At 44.7% G+C, this 16,566-nt stretch overlaps 1 protein-coding gene across 3 annotated transcripts in view; it reads left to right on the top strand.

Annotated features, from left to right (window-relative positions):
• JADE1 (jade family PHD finger 1) overlaps window positions 1–16,566 on the top strand; it is a 153,599-nt gene that overhangs the window by 84,598 nt on the left and 52,435 nt on the right. Inside the window, exon 1 of one of the 3 annotated variants that reach the window (XM_033159661.1) lies at window positions 10,259–10,484. The exons of 1 other annotated variant lie outside the window; for it this stretch is intronic. The gene's annotated coding sequence lies outside the window, so the exon portion shown is untranslated. Of the gene's footprint in view, window positions 1–10,258; window positions 10,485–13,005; window positions 13,208–16,566 lie in introns of those variants that run through there. One more of the 3 variants, XM_033159665.1, reaches the window with a different exon arrangement.

Genomic DNA, 16,566 nt, shown 5'->3' with positions numbered 1-16,566 from the left:
AAATGCTCTATTTGTTTCATTCTCAGTTTTCACAGGAGTTTGAATGATAGTTCTTGGGGTTTAACTTTCACAGCCCAGCCATGTAAGAAGGTCAGCAATCAGGTACATCTGCATCATTGTCTTTCTCTTTATATTTCTGTTCCCTTTTTTGGGCATTTCCTCTGTATCTCTGTCTCGTTCATGGACTGTACTGTGCATCTGGTAGTTCTTTAAAAAGAACATGTAGAAGAGCATTGGTAGCTGTGTATTTTCACACAGCAACAACATCTCTAGATAGCTGGTCTGCATTATCACTGCTCTTCATTTTTCTGTGCTTCATGTTGTGAAGAGCTATGTTCTATTCCTTACAGGATGTGATGGAGTACAGAGATTAAGGACCCTTCAAGGAGTTATTACTGTGTAGGGCTGGTCCTTAGGCCAGTGGTTTTCAAACAGTGTGCCGTGGCACCCTGGGGTGCCTTGAATGAAAGTCAGGGGTATCGTGGGCAACACTGGCCTCTGTCCCTCTTTCCTTCCTTCCTCTGATACCCTCTTGTGTCTCTGCCTCCCAAAGACTTGCACAGCTGTTTGTTGCAGCAGCCCTGGCTACAAGCTCCCCAGGAACTGGTGTGTCTGCGGCTGGCCAGGGGGTGCTGGTTGCCAGGAGCTGAGGCAGCTCAGAGACCAAGGGAGGCTGTAGCAGCTACCTGCAGGATTCCCAAGGAGAGAAGAGGAGGCTGAGGGAACACTTTACAATGGAGGGTGTTCAAAAAAGGGTGAGAGGCTGCCAGCTTAACTGGGCTCCTGAGCCCCACAGGGGTGCCACAGAAATAATGCAGTTGGTCAAGGGAGCTGTGGACTCAAAAAGGTTGTTGTCACCTCATGCAGCTGATTCCAGGAGTTGTGAACAGGCAGCAAATTGTTATTTCCACCCTCCCATTGTTGTTGTTGTTGTTGTTGTTGTTGTTGTTTACTCCCAGGGAGAGGCATTTGTCTCCAGGTCCAAAAGGTCAGCCTTGCATGTGACCCACTTTGATTTATGGGCAGGGGGTATATTTTCAGTTTTTCCTCAAGTGGCAAAATGTCTTGGCCAGACCTATTTGTTTTGGACTACAACTACCACCAGCTCAGACTGCAGTGAACGCTGCCCCATTAGGACAAATGAGACACTGCCCCACCAACCAGTCTGTTCACACCTGCCCACTTTCTCACTTAAAACCAGTCCAGAGGATGGCACTACCTGTCAACTTCCTCCTCCTTCGTCTCAGTGTTGCCCTTGCACAATTCAGCAGGGAGGATGGGGACATGTCAGTGGTTCTGATTCCAGCTACTGTTGGTCTCTCTGCCTTCTGCCCAGTGGGCAGCAGCCACTGCAGCCCAGCCAGCATGGCCAATGCTCAGGGATGCTGGGAGCTGCAGTCTAGAACATCTGGAGAGCCACAGGTTACCATCCCTGAGCTAACTAACACCAAATTGAGGAAGTGCAAATCTTGTAACACTCCAAACTAGCAGTAAAGTATTATTGATATTGCTGCTAAGGCAGAAGTTGTCAGTGTGGTGCCTGTGGACAGAGATGCACCTGCATAAGCCTTCCCTGGCACCAGAAAAGCCCCCTTCCCCTGCTGAGTATAGATTGTGGTATGTGTTTGGTTGAAGTTTGAGTGTTGCCCATGGCAGTTTTTCTGGTTTGCAAATGATGTTGTTGGTTGTTATTTATTGAATTTATATAACAACCTATACCCAAAGGTCTAGGGTGGTTCACAGAACATATATCCATGGCCCCCAAAAGGTTGGTGACTTCTGTCCTAAGGTTAGCTTTTGAGCATTTCCTCATGAGGATAGCTGACCAGCAGTCACATAAATCATGTATAGGCATTATTCTATAATTCCTCATAGAGTGCATGGTTTTTTGTATCTGCACTTATAATTATGGCAAACCCAGGGCAACAGATCCTTAGATATGTTTCCCCTTGGCATTTGCTTCCACATGGCCGCTGCCTAGGTCATAATTCTCCTTGTTGCAAAGCTATGTGCTGGTTATCTTTGCCACAACATCAAACTCTATGCCTTGTGTTCAGATGGTTATGTTCAATAACTCTAGGCAGCTCTATTCTCAAAAGAGCTATGCTGGCTTGAAATATGAATGAGGTTTGCCTTGGCAAAGCAGAACGATACTGCCAGCCAAGTCAATGGTTCAACTACCATTGTTTCCAAAACTGCTTCACTTTCACTCTCAGCCTTCCATTTTTCTGCTTTCCAATATGTTTCAACACCATGCAGATATAACTATTTTTATTCCTTTAGTTGACAGCAATGCTGTTTTGTTTTCTTTGCTTCTTAACTCAAGCCTCTGTACTAGCTAATGAGCCGCATTCTCAATGTTCATGTATTTCATGAAGGAAACAGTGGTAGAATTCCAGCTGGTCATGCTTACACACATCTCTGGCCCAGGAGCAGCTAAGGGAAGAGGAAGAGGAAGAGGTTCTGGTGTGAACTGCATTCCCAAAAGCAAGGTCAACTGAAAAGCAAGCAAAATCACAAAAAAGGAAGAGAATTGCCCTCTAATTCAGGATGGAGGAATCTGTCAAGTTCACCAGCATTTTAGTGTTCATTTCTCCTAATATGCACATTTTTGCAAATAAATAGGCCTAATATAATGCATTTGTGTGTGCTATATTCACCAATATATGCATTTGTATCCACACACCCCTAATATATGCATTTGTTCACGTATTTTTGTGTTGGAGAACTGCATCACAAAATTTAGAGGGATTTCAAAGGATAGCTGCATTTTTGCTTGCATATTCTTTTGGGAAATGTGAATTAAGTATTCATGCAATAGCATTGAGTGAGAGAAAGCAGGGATGAGTTTGATAAGCTCCACCCTCTCATTGCAGTCACAATTACCTTCCATAAATTAAAGGGCAAGCTTCTGAAGCACGGTGTTTCCTGTACTTGTGGAAGACCAGGGTTCTTAATGGCACCTGGAGCCTCCACAAGTGCCATAAGGTCTTCATGGGCGTCGGGTTGGTGACTTCTACTCTAATGAACCAGGCCTCCACTGACTTTAATTGCGGAGTAGGAGAAATGAAGAGTGGAAACAATGCAACACACTAAATACTAGAATTCAACAATGGCTATTCATTGTTTGTAGTCATGTTTCAATGATATTTTATCAGTTAAGAATGTATGCTAATAACTTGGGGCATCAGTCATAAGGAGCCCTAATTCTGCCCATACTATGCATACCCATAGAATCCGGCACTGTGGTGTGCATATAATTAAAGATTACACAGGTTAATTTTGCAGCTGTTCCTAATGGTGGTCCTTGTCACAGGACTGGATTTTTAAAAAAATCTCTCTGTGTGTCATCTATATGTGATGAATCCTTGCTAGAATTTGTGTCTCTAATCAAAAAGCCACATTTTCTTCTTTGTCAGCATATATGCAGAAAGACAGTCTTCACTCTGAACTTGAAATCTGCAGTGTCTAGTCATGTTCATTCAGGCTGGTGACTCCTTTTTGTTTCAGAAAGGTGCCACCATGTTCTTAGCTGAGGAAAAATTAAAGCCCAGTGCCAGGGGAGCAGAGAAGAGATTCTCTTCTTGTTCTCACATAATTACTCTGCAGGTATATGGTTTGGTCAGGGAGCTGCTCCGTAGCCTACTCAGTATGAGAGTTAATTTGGTTCTGAGCTGAAATAGCAATCCTGCCTTTATTACAAACAAAACACCTGGGTTGATCTTCCCAATAGTCCATCTTCCTCAATATCTCACCAACCAGACATCCCAGCTGACCTTACAAACATGTAAGACAATAGCCTTCTTAATGCATTTTAACCCCATTTTTAAGTAACATGTGAGACAGGAACTAGTGCAGTAGCTTCACCTCCATGAGGTTGGAAGTGCAAACACTTGAAGTGCGGAGCCTCATGTACTCCCTGGGAAATCAGGTACAAACAAACAAAGCAAGCAAACAAGCAAACAAGCAAGCAAGCAAACAAACAAACACACACACTAGGACTCTCTATGAGTCCAGGAGGCTCCCTGCTTCAGACAGTTACACTTCAACTTGTAGGGGGAAGGAAGAATGTATAAAGAGAGCTGGTGATTTCCAGCATAGAGGACCTCTTCAGATAATATTAGCTAATTAAGGTGTGGAAGGAAAAGGGGGCTTCAACATGCTGCCTTCCACTCAACCTTTATGCATTCATTGGTCCCATCACCTCCTGGCAAATAGAAGGGAAGAAATGGAGGCAGTGAGAGATTTCACTTTCTTGGTTCCATGATCACTGCAGATGGTGACACAGTCACGAATTTAGAAGACGCCTGCTTCTTGGGAGAAAAGCAATGACAACCTAGACAGCATCTTAAAAGCAAGACATCACCTTGCCGACAAAGGTCCGTATAGTTAAAGCTATGGTTTTCCTAGTAGTAATGTACGGAAGTGAGAGCTGGACCATCAAGAAGGCTGATCGCCAAAGAATTGATGCTTTTGAATTATGGTGCTGGAGGAGACTCTTGAGAGGTCCCATGGACTGCAAGAAGACCAAACCTATCCATTCTTAAAGAAATCAGCCCTGAGTGCTCACTAGAAGGACAGATCCTGAAGTTGAGGGCTCCAGTACTTTGGCCACCTCATGAGAAGAGAAGACTCCCTAGAAAAGACCCTGATGTTGGGAAAGATGGAGGGCACAAGGAGAAGGGGACGACAGAGGATGAGATGGTTGGACAGTGTTCTCAAAGCTACTAACATGAGTTTGGCCAAACTGCGAGAGGCAGTGAAGGATAGGCGTGCCTGGCGGTGCTCTGGTCCATGGGGTCACGAAGAGTCGGACACGACTGAACGACTGAACAACAACAAAATAGAGCTGTTGTGAATACTACATGCAATAGGCTCTATAGGAGTGATCTGGTATCTTGCATTTTGCAGGATAGCAGAGCAAGCACAAAACTTTCATGTGCATAAATGATGCACAGAATATCTAATCAATATATCAAGGTTTGGAGTGTGCACAGTGGCCTACTTCTGCTCTAGATGTTGATACATGTCAACTGCTAAATCCAAGTGCTGCACCTAACACTGCATATGGTTTCTCAGTAGCATTCTACCCAGAAAGCTCATAGGGCTTATTTTCGGCCATAGTATGTGCCATTTTTGTTATCTGATCGTAGTAACTGCCTAACAGTGAGCCAAGGCAAATTAGTGTGTTATGAGAAAACTGTTAATGTGCCATGACAAATACATTGAAATAAACAACAACAAAATAATAATACATCTATGTCCTGCCTCCTGCTCAAGGCAACATATAGGTCTCCTCTGTTTTATCCTCATTACCAGACTGTGGTAGGGTATGCTGAGAAATAGCGACTGGACCAAGGTCACCCACAGAGCTTCAGGGTCAAGAAAGTGATTGGAAATTGGGACTCTCTGCCTAGGCTTAGCCAACACTCTTGCACATTGCGTGGGCTTCTGTGAGCCCATAAGTAATAGTATCCATCTAAACAGAGGTGGCTTGCTATATCTCTGCATGATTTTCTATTCTGGCCTTACCTCATTCATTCAACTTCTGATGGGGGGGAACATCATTCTTCTGTACCCACATTGTGTATGTCTGGATCATTCCATCACTTCTCATTCAGATACATCCACACCATACATTTAAAACACCTTCAAAGTGCATAGTCCCCCAAAAGAATCCTGGGAACTGTAGTTTGTTAAAGTTGCTTGGAATTGTAGCTCTGTGAGGAATGAACTACATTTCCCAGGATTCTCTAGGGGAAAGCATGCAGTTTAAATGTGCTTTTAATGTATGCTATGGATGGAATTATGTGACTTCATAAGATGCTGCCTTTGCATCCCTGCATGAGTTGTGTTCTGGCTACACTGCTGTTTTCAGTCTATGAAGAGAAAGTAGCAGTGGAGCAGGAGTTGAGGCCTGCAAGATGTTCATTTAGCATAGTGGTATTTGGACCTTACTGCATTTTCAATAACATCATCAAGAACACGAAGCGGTCCAAGTTTTGGAATTGAGGTGGGATGTTTTCTGATTTGTTTGAAAAATAGTTTACTTTGCTGAGACCGATTCTGACTGAAGCAAGAGTTCTTCACTGAAGTGGCCTTTGACTTCCTTGACAGGAGATGTACTCTTTATCACCATTCTATTACTGAGCCTTCCCCCTCAGTAGTCACAAAAGTTCAATATTATTTCACACCATTCTAATATAGCTCAGGAAAAGATGCATCATTTGGTCTTCTGCATCTCATTTATACACTTGTCAAACTCAGTAGAATTTCAATCTACTAGCCAGCCGCCTTGAACTATTTTAAAAAAATAGTAAGCTGGAATATAAATCTCAATAATAAATAATAACAAATGAGACCGCCAATAAAAAGGGTGCATGGAGTGCTGCTGTTCCAAGATTCCAGCGTAATGCCCTTTTCCAGAACAATCCATCCCATTGCTGCTCCCTCCTGGTTTTCTCTCCCTACCACCCTGCCACTCAGCATTCCATGCCCACTTCAGTATCCTCAGTCCTCATTGAAATTCCTTCCCCCCTAAATATTTTTATTTCTTGGGGTTCCCTGCACCTGCTGATACACCCCTCTTGTGCATGGTAGTTTCTGTTTTGTTAACATAAATAGCCACACTCATAGAATGCTAGAAGTCTCAGTACTTGAACCCATAATAAAGGACTGTCTTAGATGTTACAAAAATGAATAAGAGACCTGGCTCCTGCTTTCACTGGGAAAATGAAATTGGTTTCTGAATGTGTAACAAGTTTGCAATGTGTGTAGCAAAGGTGTAGGTGTATGATATGCTTGGATAAATTACTTAGCTTATTATAATGTATAAAGAGCAATTCTTCTGCTGAATCACAGATGAGACAGAGCAAACAACAGCTCATACTTTCCTTTCTGCATGTGTGTATGTGTGTAGGTGTGTAGCTGCTCCCAACTTCCTTCGTTTGGAGGCCTTCTAGCATCACAGTGCTGAAGGTGTGACTTTTTCTGGCACATGGGTAAAAGGGTTGCCAGAGGGGATGCATTACCCTGTAATTAGTGCACGTTAACCATGCTAGAATATCTGTCCTCCCTCCCAGCAAGCTTATTTTTTCATGTTGAGATTATGATAAATCTAGAGGAGCGTTCTTCTTTAATTTGGCAAGAGATGCTTTGAAAAAGACACATGCCTGCTTTTGCCCAGGGAAAAATGTAAATCCATTGATTAAGGAAACGTGTCTTGGGCCTGCCACGTCTGTATTTACATTCCATATTTTGGAATGCAAGAAATATTGGTGTAGTGATATCCGGGTGGACTGTTTTCTCATTTGGGCTGTTAGCAGATGGTAGCAAAAAAATGCAAATATCTCAGGACTTGAGGTTGCCTACTTTTTGAGCAACCCCTACTTGTGTCTTATAACAGCAGCTGGATTCTCCTTTTTCCATGCTGTGAGAATCTTGAGCTGCTAATTTCTGCATCTCATGCTACTGTTAAAAGTAAGAGAAAATCGCATGGCGCTTCCTCTCTGTCCCTGTGCATCAGATGACAAACCAACATAGGGCTCAGTTTTAGGACAGGGATAATAAGGTATCAACGGCTACAAGCCATGGTGGCTAATTGTTATGGGACTGGAGGATCAGTCTGGGTTATATCTGTGGGTCCCTTCCAGGCTTGTGATTCTGCATCAATGAAGTTTTGAATCTAGTAGAAGAGGTCACTGAATGGGTCAGAACAGTTCCTTAGCTGTCTGGTTAAATGCTACCATGTACATGTGCAAAGAGGCTGCCCAGTAGCCATAGAGACAAATGGAGGTAGCCCTCCCTACCTCCCAATTTGTTGGAAACAACACCACCTTGTTAAGGTAGAAAAACAATAGAGTTTGTGTCTGCATTTTGGAAGCTGGAGATAGAGTGGCTTGCCGTGCTCTGTGCTGGACCCAAAGCTATGGCTTGGTGATCTCCCTGGGAACCTAACGGGGAGGCAAGATTTGTTGAGTGCTAATTCTATGAGGCATTCCATCCTATACAGTATTCTAAAGACACTACCATCTCTGTTGACTGTCATTCCAAGAAAACCAAACCATGGGCAAGTGTTGGAACCTCTGAGGCCCTGCATAACATAAAGCTCTAGGCTGATCAGGAGCTTGGAGCACTTTCTCTACAAGGAAAGGCTAAAAGGTTTAGGAGTTGATTTCTTCTATTGTTTTAGGATATAAACAAGGCAACAAAAGAGGGGCATACATGATAGTGGTTTTTAGAATTAGGCATGCTTTGGAGAAAGTTGACAGCTGTTTTTCTCTTTCTTTCATAACATGAAAACTTAATGTAGCCGTCCAATGAAACACAACAATGAAAATTATTTGCTGCTGCAAGATGCAGTGATGACCATCCACTTAGGTGGCTTTAGAAGGGGACTAGGCAAATTCATGGGACGTGGATGGCGCTGTGGTGTGAGCCTTGGGTTCGAATCCCTGTGACGGGGTGAGCTCCCGTTGTTCGGTCCCAGCTCCTGCCAACCTAGCAGTTCAAGCAAGTAGAGAAATAGGTACCGCTCCGGTGGAAAGGTAAACGGCGTTTCTGTGCGCTGCTCTGGTTTCGCCAGAAGCAGCTTAGTCATGCTGGCCACATGACCCAGAAAAACTGCAGACAAATGCCAGCTCCCTCGGCCAGTAAACCGCAACCCCAGAGTCATTCGTGACTGGACTTAACTGTCAGGGGTCCTTTATCTTTACCAGTTAGGCAAATTCATAGAGCAGAGACGTATTAGGCTATTTGTCATGATGACAAGTTGGAACTGCAACCTGAGCATGCTTTGTTTACTGTTCTCCTCTCCAACAACCACAACAACAACATTTTATTTGTATCCCCCCTCCCTGGCCAAAGCCGGGCTGAGTGGCTAACAATAGGTATTCTGTTCCCTACCTCAATCAGTCAGCGATCTGTAGCTCAACACTCACTGGGTATTTATTTTTTTGGCTCCTACCATTATGTCTCGTCCCCCAATATTTTTTTATCTCTTTATTTACCTATAGACTTGAAGTAACCAATGTGTAGAGTGCTGGACTTGGATCATGGGGAACTGAAATCAATTTCTAGTTTAGCAATGGACATTCTTGAGTGTTACTATACATCTAAATTCTCCATCTGTAAAATGAAAACAATCACATGCTTTGCATTTCCACTGTTTGTAATTTGAATATATTGGCTAGAATGTCCATATATTAAAAAGGATGCTCTTCCATGTTCTACCTACCATGAACAATATTTCACTTGTACAAAAACAGCACAGAGAGACTTAAATATACATTTGGTGTCATGTATGAAAAGCCATTTTGGGCATGACCAGAGTGATGCTTTCCTGTGGAGATGATTCCAAACTCAAATGCAGAACTGGAATCTGGCACATTGTTTTGAGGGCTGATCTTGCTTCATGCTCCTAATAATACCTCATGTTGAGCTGATACTGGTGCAGAATATGAGTGTGTGTGTGTGTGAGAGAGAGAGAAATGAGCACTTACAGACCTTACTCACCTCTTCGGCTGAGTGGGTGATAAATTGAAATAATTTATAAATTCTTACTGCTTTTAAAAACAAAAAGGAAAATCAATACATCCTTATAAATATAAATAACCACAACATTAGTGAAAGACTGGATGACAGGTGAATGTCGTCCAGTTCAGAACTGGCCCCCTGGCATAGGAGCCCCCCTCCCAAATATTTTTAAGTCTCCAGCATCATACGGTTATGGTATGCCCCAAGCAGAGAATGACATGCCTTGTTAGCCATCTTTTGATTCTCTTATTACTGCTTTGGGTGTTTTTCCTTAAAAAAAAAAATTCATTTCATTTTGCCATGGTGTGTCCTTTGCAAAAGCAAGCAAGCAAGCAAGCAAAAGCCCAGGTGGCAAGCAATGCATAAGCCAGAGAGACTCTCCTTTAAAAGAACTTGACAATTTTTGGAACGCGTGAGATCCGTCTTCAACACCCACTGGCTGCTGTCCCTGCGTGAAATGCTCCTTCTTTTCCAAAGAGGCAGGTCCCTCGATGCGAACCTTCGGAACAGAGGGAGTCTCCTCCCTGCACAGTGTAAATGGAGCATGACATCTTCAGCTCTTTCAGGGCTGCAAGGAGTTAAAGCAGACAGTTTCCAAGTGCGGTAGTGTCTCTCGTTCTCTTTCCTTGCCTCCTCCTCTCCACCCTGTTTCTCCCCCCCTATTTTCCCCTAGTTTTGGCAGGGGATTAAAGTAGCTCCCCCCTGTGGCAGCAGTGACCCAGAAATGAGTTTGATTCACAGAGTCCTTCCTCCATAACAAGTAAAAACGTCAGTCAGAGCGAGAGTCTCTCTCTCTCTCCCCCTGTATATGTGTGTGCGTGTGTGTCTGAAGGGAGCCACAATCTGCTCCCACTCTCCAGTGCTTGTCTGAACTCATGAGGCAGCACAGACCCCTCCGTGCAGAGCAACTCCAACCTCACTGGCAACCATCGCAGCAGCAACAGCAGCAGGTAACTGTGCCCAGGCAGCGCCTTACGCCTCCTCTCCGCCCGTCGCCGCAGAACGAGCCGCCTTGCACAGCCATATTTGATGTGTGGTGGGGTTTCTTTTTTCTTTTTTGGTTGCTTAGCTTTGGAGTTCTCCAGAAGCAGCTAGAGAGCAATTTAATGCCGAAGGTCGCTGCCTAGTGGAAATAATATAGTACGTCATTAATATGGCGCCAAAAGATTTGCTTCTTGATAGGGAGCAAAAAGGGGAGGCAGTTGAGTTGCAGCTTCACTATCCCATAAGCAACTTGTACATTGCTGGGGAGGAACCGGGTGGGGGCGATGGGAGGAGGGAAAATCGGCGATTATTTTGGGAGCTTTTGAGAGCAGATCCGAAAGGGTTGCGCGCGCGGCGGCGGGGGGGGGGGAGTTAAGGGCTGGCTGCATTTATTTTTTTTAATGTCGCTGCAGACTTTGCTTTTCGCCAAACCCGGGAGCTTTTTTAAGGTGAATGAACCCGGTGGAGTTGTTGGGGTTCCCACCCCCCTTCGTGCCTTAAGTGTTGTTTATTCGTGCATCATAGACTTTTTTTTTTAGTTTTCTTTGTCGGTGAGGTGGAAGGCAGGCTCCCCTAAAGCGCATCCATGCTGACTGATAGACAGACCTACTCGGAAAGTGAAAAGCATTGTAAGAACTTGGGAGACAGATGGCAGCGGCAGAGCGCAGGTCGTTTTTAGCTAGATCTCTCAGAAGGGGGGGAGGGGTAGCCAGGGAACCAGGATCTGTCGCCGTGTCACCCACATGTTCAAAATATCCATTGCATTAATTCAAGGGCAGGGAGTGTACAGAGGGCAAAAACACAGTTTACCAAATAAATGCACCCTCCCTCCACAGATCGGATTGTGGTTTTCCTTTCCACGGAAAGCTTACAACGGTTGGGTGGACATAAAGCTTAATTTTGCAGGATTGATGCTGAACTTGGTGCAGCAGGGGCATTGTGTAGACCTGAAGATGAGCATTATTTTTTTTTTATTTTTACGGTGGGAGAAGCACCTCGATCCATGCTTTTTATTTTATTTTATTGGTTAAAACAACAATACGAATTGAGCTGTCTTTTACTACGATCGCGGGAGCAAGTTGTAAGACCCCAAAAGTGCACGTGTTAGGAAGTGTGAGCTTATGGATATCAGGGAAACAAGGGGTGTGTGGTGTGTGCAGTAGTGGCGGGGCTTGTTGTTAGACTGCTGTTCTGCTGGGTGGCAGCAGATTCTCTCGGTGCTCAACGCTGCTGCTGCTGGTGGATTTAATGCGGGGAAAGGATGGAATGTGGAATGTTGCCCTGGGATTCGAATCCTCGTAGAACAGCCTCATTTGCTACATGCGCCTGCTCCCCCTTAAGGAGGGCGGGCCTTTCTCACTGGGCTGTGCGTGGAGACGGAGGAGCCCAGGCGGGCGGATAGGCAGGTGCACGGCGTCAGCAGAAGCCTCAACTTACCCATTCTTTTAGCGCCATCTCACCCAAGCCTCCCCCTTTGCAGCGGGGAGCTTAAATACATGTACGGTTGCTGTGCAGCCGTAACCGCTCGCAGGTGGTGGGTGCGAACTTTTCAAAGTACTCTGCAGTCGAGGGGTCAGACTGCCCTCAATTCCCCTCTGCATCAATAGTCGCACAGAAATGGAGCAGGCTGATGAGGCTCGGGGACCGTTGGGCTTCTCAGAGGCCGCCTCGGGTGCGCCTTGGCGCCTTAATCTCTCCCTCCGCTCCAGACAAAACCTGGTAGGCTCGGTGGTTATGTAAGAATGCATTCGAGAAACGTCACAAGGTGCACTCGGGAAATACGAGAGCGTAGCTGCTTAATAACCCGCCAGATAGGTTAAATGTGCGTTATTGAACAACGCCGATAAGACTTAACAGGAAAATGCAAGGAGTGTGTGAAGCGTACATACACCGGCGGAAGTATGGATCGGCTCCGGGGATGTGGAGATCTCCGCGTCAAAGCAAATAAAATGGGTGTAGGTGGTGGTGTTTTAAAATAACCGCATCATTGCCACCTAACGGCCCGTCCTCCGTTCCCAACCTCCAGCAGGAGGGAGGGGAATGCAGCTGAGGCGATCGTGCCCCCTTGCTGAAATTAGACAAAGCCGCCACAGTGCTCTTCTGCTCGCCCATCTCCTTAGGCTTGTTATATTTTTTTGCGCGCGGGGGGGTGTTACTTCCTATCTTCAATCTTTACAAGCTGCTCAAATCGTAGGAGGGTTTTCGCCTCGACCCCCACCCCCCTTCCCTCCTATGCACCCTTTGTAGTGGGGATTGGTATTGTCTTTCCTTCCCCTTCTCTCCAGCGGGTGGAGGCCAGAGGGCGTTTGTTTGTTTGCAACCGCCTGCTGGATGGTTTCCTGTGACAAGAGGTGATACAGTTTCCAGAACTGTCGAGGAGTGGGAGGAGAGAGGAAGGGGGGGGCAGAGGCAGCTCCTCCAAGGCGGCTCTCTGCTCGATTCACTCAACCTCCCCTCCCTCCTTCCCCAGACATTACAACATGGAGATCAGGGGGGAGGGAAATCAGGCAACCGGGAGGGTTGCGTGGCCGCTTTGAGCGCGACGAGAGGTGGATTTGGGAGGGAGAGCGAGAGACCTGCGCCGGGAGCACCAAGTTTGATTTGCAGCCGGGGTTGAGCGGATTGGTGCAGCCGGGAGGAGAGGGCGGAGCGGAAGGAGCCAGGCTGGAGGATGCGACGAGGAGGGCCGGTCAGTTGCAAGTGGAGAGACGAGCGGTGGGGATGTGGCTGGTGCGCAGGAAGGTGCCGCTGGTGCCTCCGCTTCTCACCTTTCCGAGCGTCGTCCCGGTATTTCTGCCCCCGCCTCGCCGTCCGCGGTGGCACCCGCTACCTTCGGGAGCCGGCAGCCCCTCCTTCGCCGGGTGGATTGCGAAGGTGGCCGGCAAAGAACTGCTGCCTTGAACGGGTTGGGGAAGCGAGTGGGCGGGTTCAGGAGACGGGGCTGTACCTTCGGAGCAGCTGTTGCCCTCAAACTGAAAACGGCAGCACTTAAAAGAATGGGATGGAAATAATCGTGTGTGTGCGCGCGAGAGAGGGGGAGATACTACAAGCCTTCGTTGGGATACCTGTCATAAGGAAAAAGAAGCTTAAAAGCACAAGTTGAAAGTGTGAGCTCCTTTCCCCCCCCCCCCAAGGTGAATCCTTGCAATAAACCAAGTGTACAAAGTTAGCTGCTCAGGATTTTATGCAAGTTTCATGGCAGAACAGCAACAAATTGTTCTTGGAGGTCAGATGCACCAAGTTTTATTTCTGCTAAACTTGATATGCAGAACAAAGTAAAATATGCTATGAATCATAGGATGCATAGGATGACTATCATGATTGACAGTCTTCACAACACTCAAAGCAAGATAGTTTAAGGGTGGCTCCTGCATCCCCTTTCGGAGCATGCTTATAGATGTAGTGAGGGTTCTTGCCTGTGTTTTGAGATCACAGGCATAGGTTATCACAGATTGTTGTTGAATGCAACAGTTTGCTCTTGACTTTGTGACCTGGTGTTTAAATCTTTTACCACCACTGCTAATCTTTAATACAGTGTGTAATCCCTAAATGGCAGGTTATCTGTACACTTTTTGAATCTGTTCGTCAAGATACTAAAGGACCTCATCTTGACACATAATGATAAATAAAACTTTGAATGAGTTATATTTGTCAGTGACTGTAGTAAATAAAGACCATGGCTGCGTAGTTTGGAGTCATACCCATTTAAGACTTTGGTCCTGTTAATGCTTTTTGTGGGAGTAAACTCCATTGATCTCTGGGGCTTATTGCTCAATAGACATACATAGAATTGCATTGCACATCGAGTTGGTTGAGTATTTATAAACGGACACTACAATAGGTGGCCTGTTACTGTAATAATATATTGAACTGTGTTTCCCACAGCATAGCTATGATGCAGCTTTTGAAAGGAATCGCTCTCTGTCTCCAGTAGCTTGTACGGAGTTGAACCTTTTGAAATGGATTCTGGTAACATTCCTCCACACTTAAGTTGCTAAATACAGTAAGTCTGATGGGTGAGAGGTAGATTAAACTAGATGTGCATTGTCCAATTTATCACTGCCAGAATACATGAGAGCTACTAAAACCAAGATAGGTTGGTGGCCCCTACATGGTGGCTTCAGAAGCTACAGAGATACAGAATAATGCTGAACTAATTTTTAACAAAACAATATTCTGCATTGGTGCAAAGTTAGCAGAAAAATCTACTGAAATCAGTTGTGCGTAACTGAAAGGCACCTTTGTATCAATTACTCTGTGACTTTAGGTGTTTCATTTACCATAAATGTACCCCAAGACTAGATGGCACACTTCTTAACACATATGCAAAATAATATTTGAAATGATATCTAGCATAGATGTTCTAATTAGGTCATGATACAGCCAGTATCATATCAGTTCATGGGCTATTTTGGAGAAAACAATTCTTCAGTCTGTCTTTAGGGTGTACATTTGCATTCTCCCTTGCTGTCTCTGTAGTGGTTCTGTGCAGTTTATTATACTTGCACCCGTTAACACTGTTATAGTTAATGATCTGTCAGAGCTGGAATTATAAATCCTGTTTACCCAGGGGTTTATGGAAGTCATTAAAAGTACTCTGGAAGGAAAAACAGGTTATAAAAGCTTTGACCTGGGGATGCACATTTAATGTCCATTTAAAAATCTGTTTCTCTTCAGCCATTAAAATAATAATTGTAGCCACTTTGAAACTACATTTTCTCCACATGCTGCTGTTCAACCTATATCAAGCTTTGCAAATATAATCAAGACTTCCTGAATATTGATATCCCTAGAAAGTGAAAAATGAAATATATCCCCGCTATAAAATGAGATATGGGAGAATGTCTAAAATGTTACTGCAAGTTTAACCGAATCTTACAATATGAACATGGTGTGTTGTTGAATCTATGTTGATGTTATTGTTTTATAGATAATCATTATACCTCCATAGTAACACCTACAGTAATTTAATTCACTTTCTCAACTGTCTTTTTACACTGAAGTGGTTAGGGTTGCTTTCCCCTACTTTCCTCCTAAAATCTTCTAAAGTGTGGCTGTGTTCAGGTGATCATATCTCAACCCCTTTGTAGCATGAGCAACCAAACAAGGAAGTCTTATCAATTAAAATAGTTTCTCGTGTCACCCAAACCAGGAAAAACAACTTTGGAACAAACCAGGATATTAACCTGTGCGTTGAAGATGTTTTCAAAGGCTGGCTTGTTCAAAAGTTTGCAACCATGCTTTCTTAATTTGTATTTGAAATAGAGGCTTCTGTAAAGGTGGCGTGCACAGGGAAAATACTTCTTAAGCTGAGATATGATCATCCAGACCAACTCAGAAGCTAGGTAATAACCTATAGCAAGTTGTCATTTTCAAGGGAAGTTAATTAGAAACCAAGGGATAGAAATATGTAATGTTAATGCTCCCAATACTGACCTCTGGGGCTGGGGGGGGGAATCAAAATGTGAGTTGAGCTAGTAAGTTGCATTTTACTGTCCCTAAACTTGTTGGCTTGTATAGTGGTGTTTTTTGTTTTTTTTTTTTAAAGCCAATTCAAGGGAGCTTTGGAATATAGCAACCAAAAATAATCAATTGTGCACTGGTTGTATTTATCTATGGAGGGCAGGCCATCTGAGCAGGGAAGGGGGGGAGTGAAAATGCTGGATAGGTGTGATTGGAAATATTCAAGTTGAAAAAGGCAAATGCTCCTTCCCTTAGGCTGATTAGAGCAGGGATCAGCAAACTTTTTCAGCTGGGGGCCGGCCCACAGTTCCTCAGACCTTGTGGGGTGCCGGACCATATTTTGAAAAAACATGAACAAATTCCTATGCCCCACAAATAACCCAGAGATGCATTTTAAATAAAAGCACACATTCTACTCATGTAAAAACACCAGGCAGGCCCCACAAATAACCCAGAGATGCATTTAAATACACATTCTACTCAGTAAAAACACACTGATTCCCGGACTGTCAGCAGGCCGGGACCGGATTTAGAAGGCGATTGGGCTGCATCCGACCCCCGGGCCTCAGTTTGGGTACCCTTGGA

The sequence above is a fragment of the Lacerta agilis genome, chromosome 9, assembly GCF_009819535.1.
Source record: "Lacerta agilis isolate rLacAgi1 chromosome 9, rLacAgi1.pri, whole genome shotgun sequence".
NCBI lineage: Eukaryota > Metazoa > Chordata > Lepidosauria > Squamata > Lacertidae > Lacerta > Lacerta agilis.
This window is presented reverse-complemented; position numbering and strand designations above follow the sequence as displayed.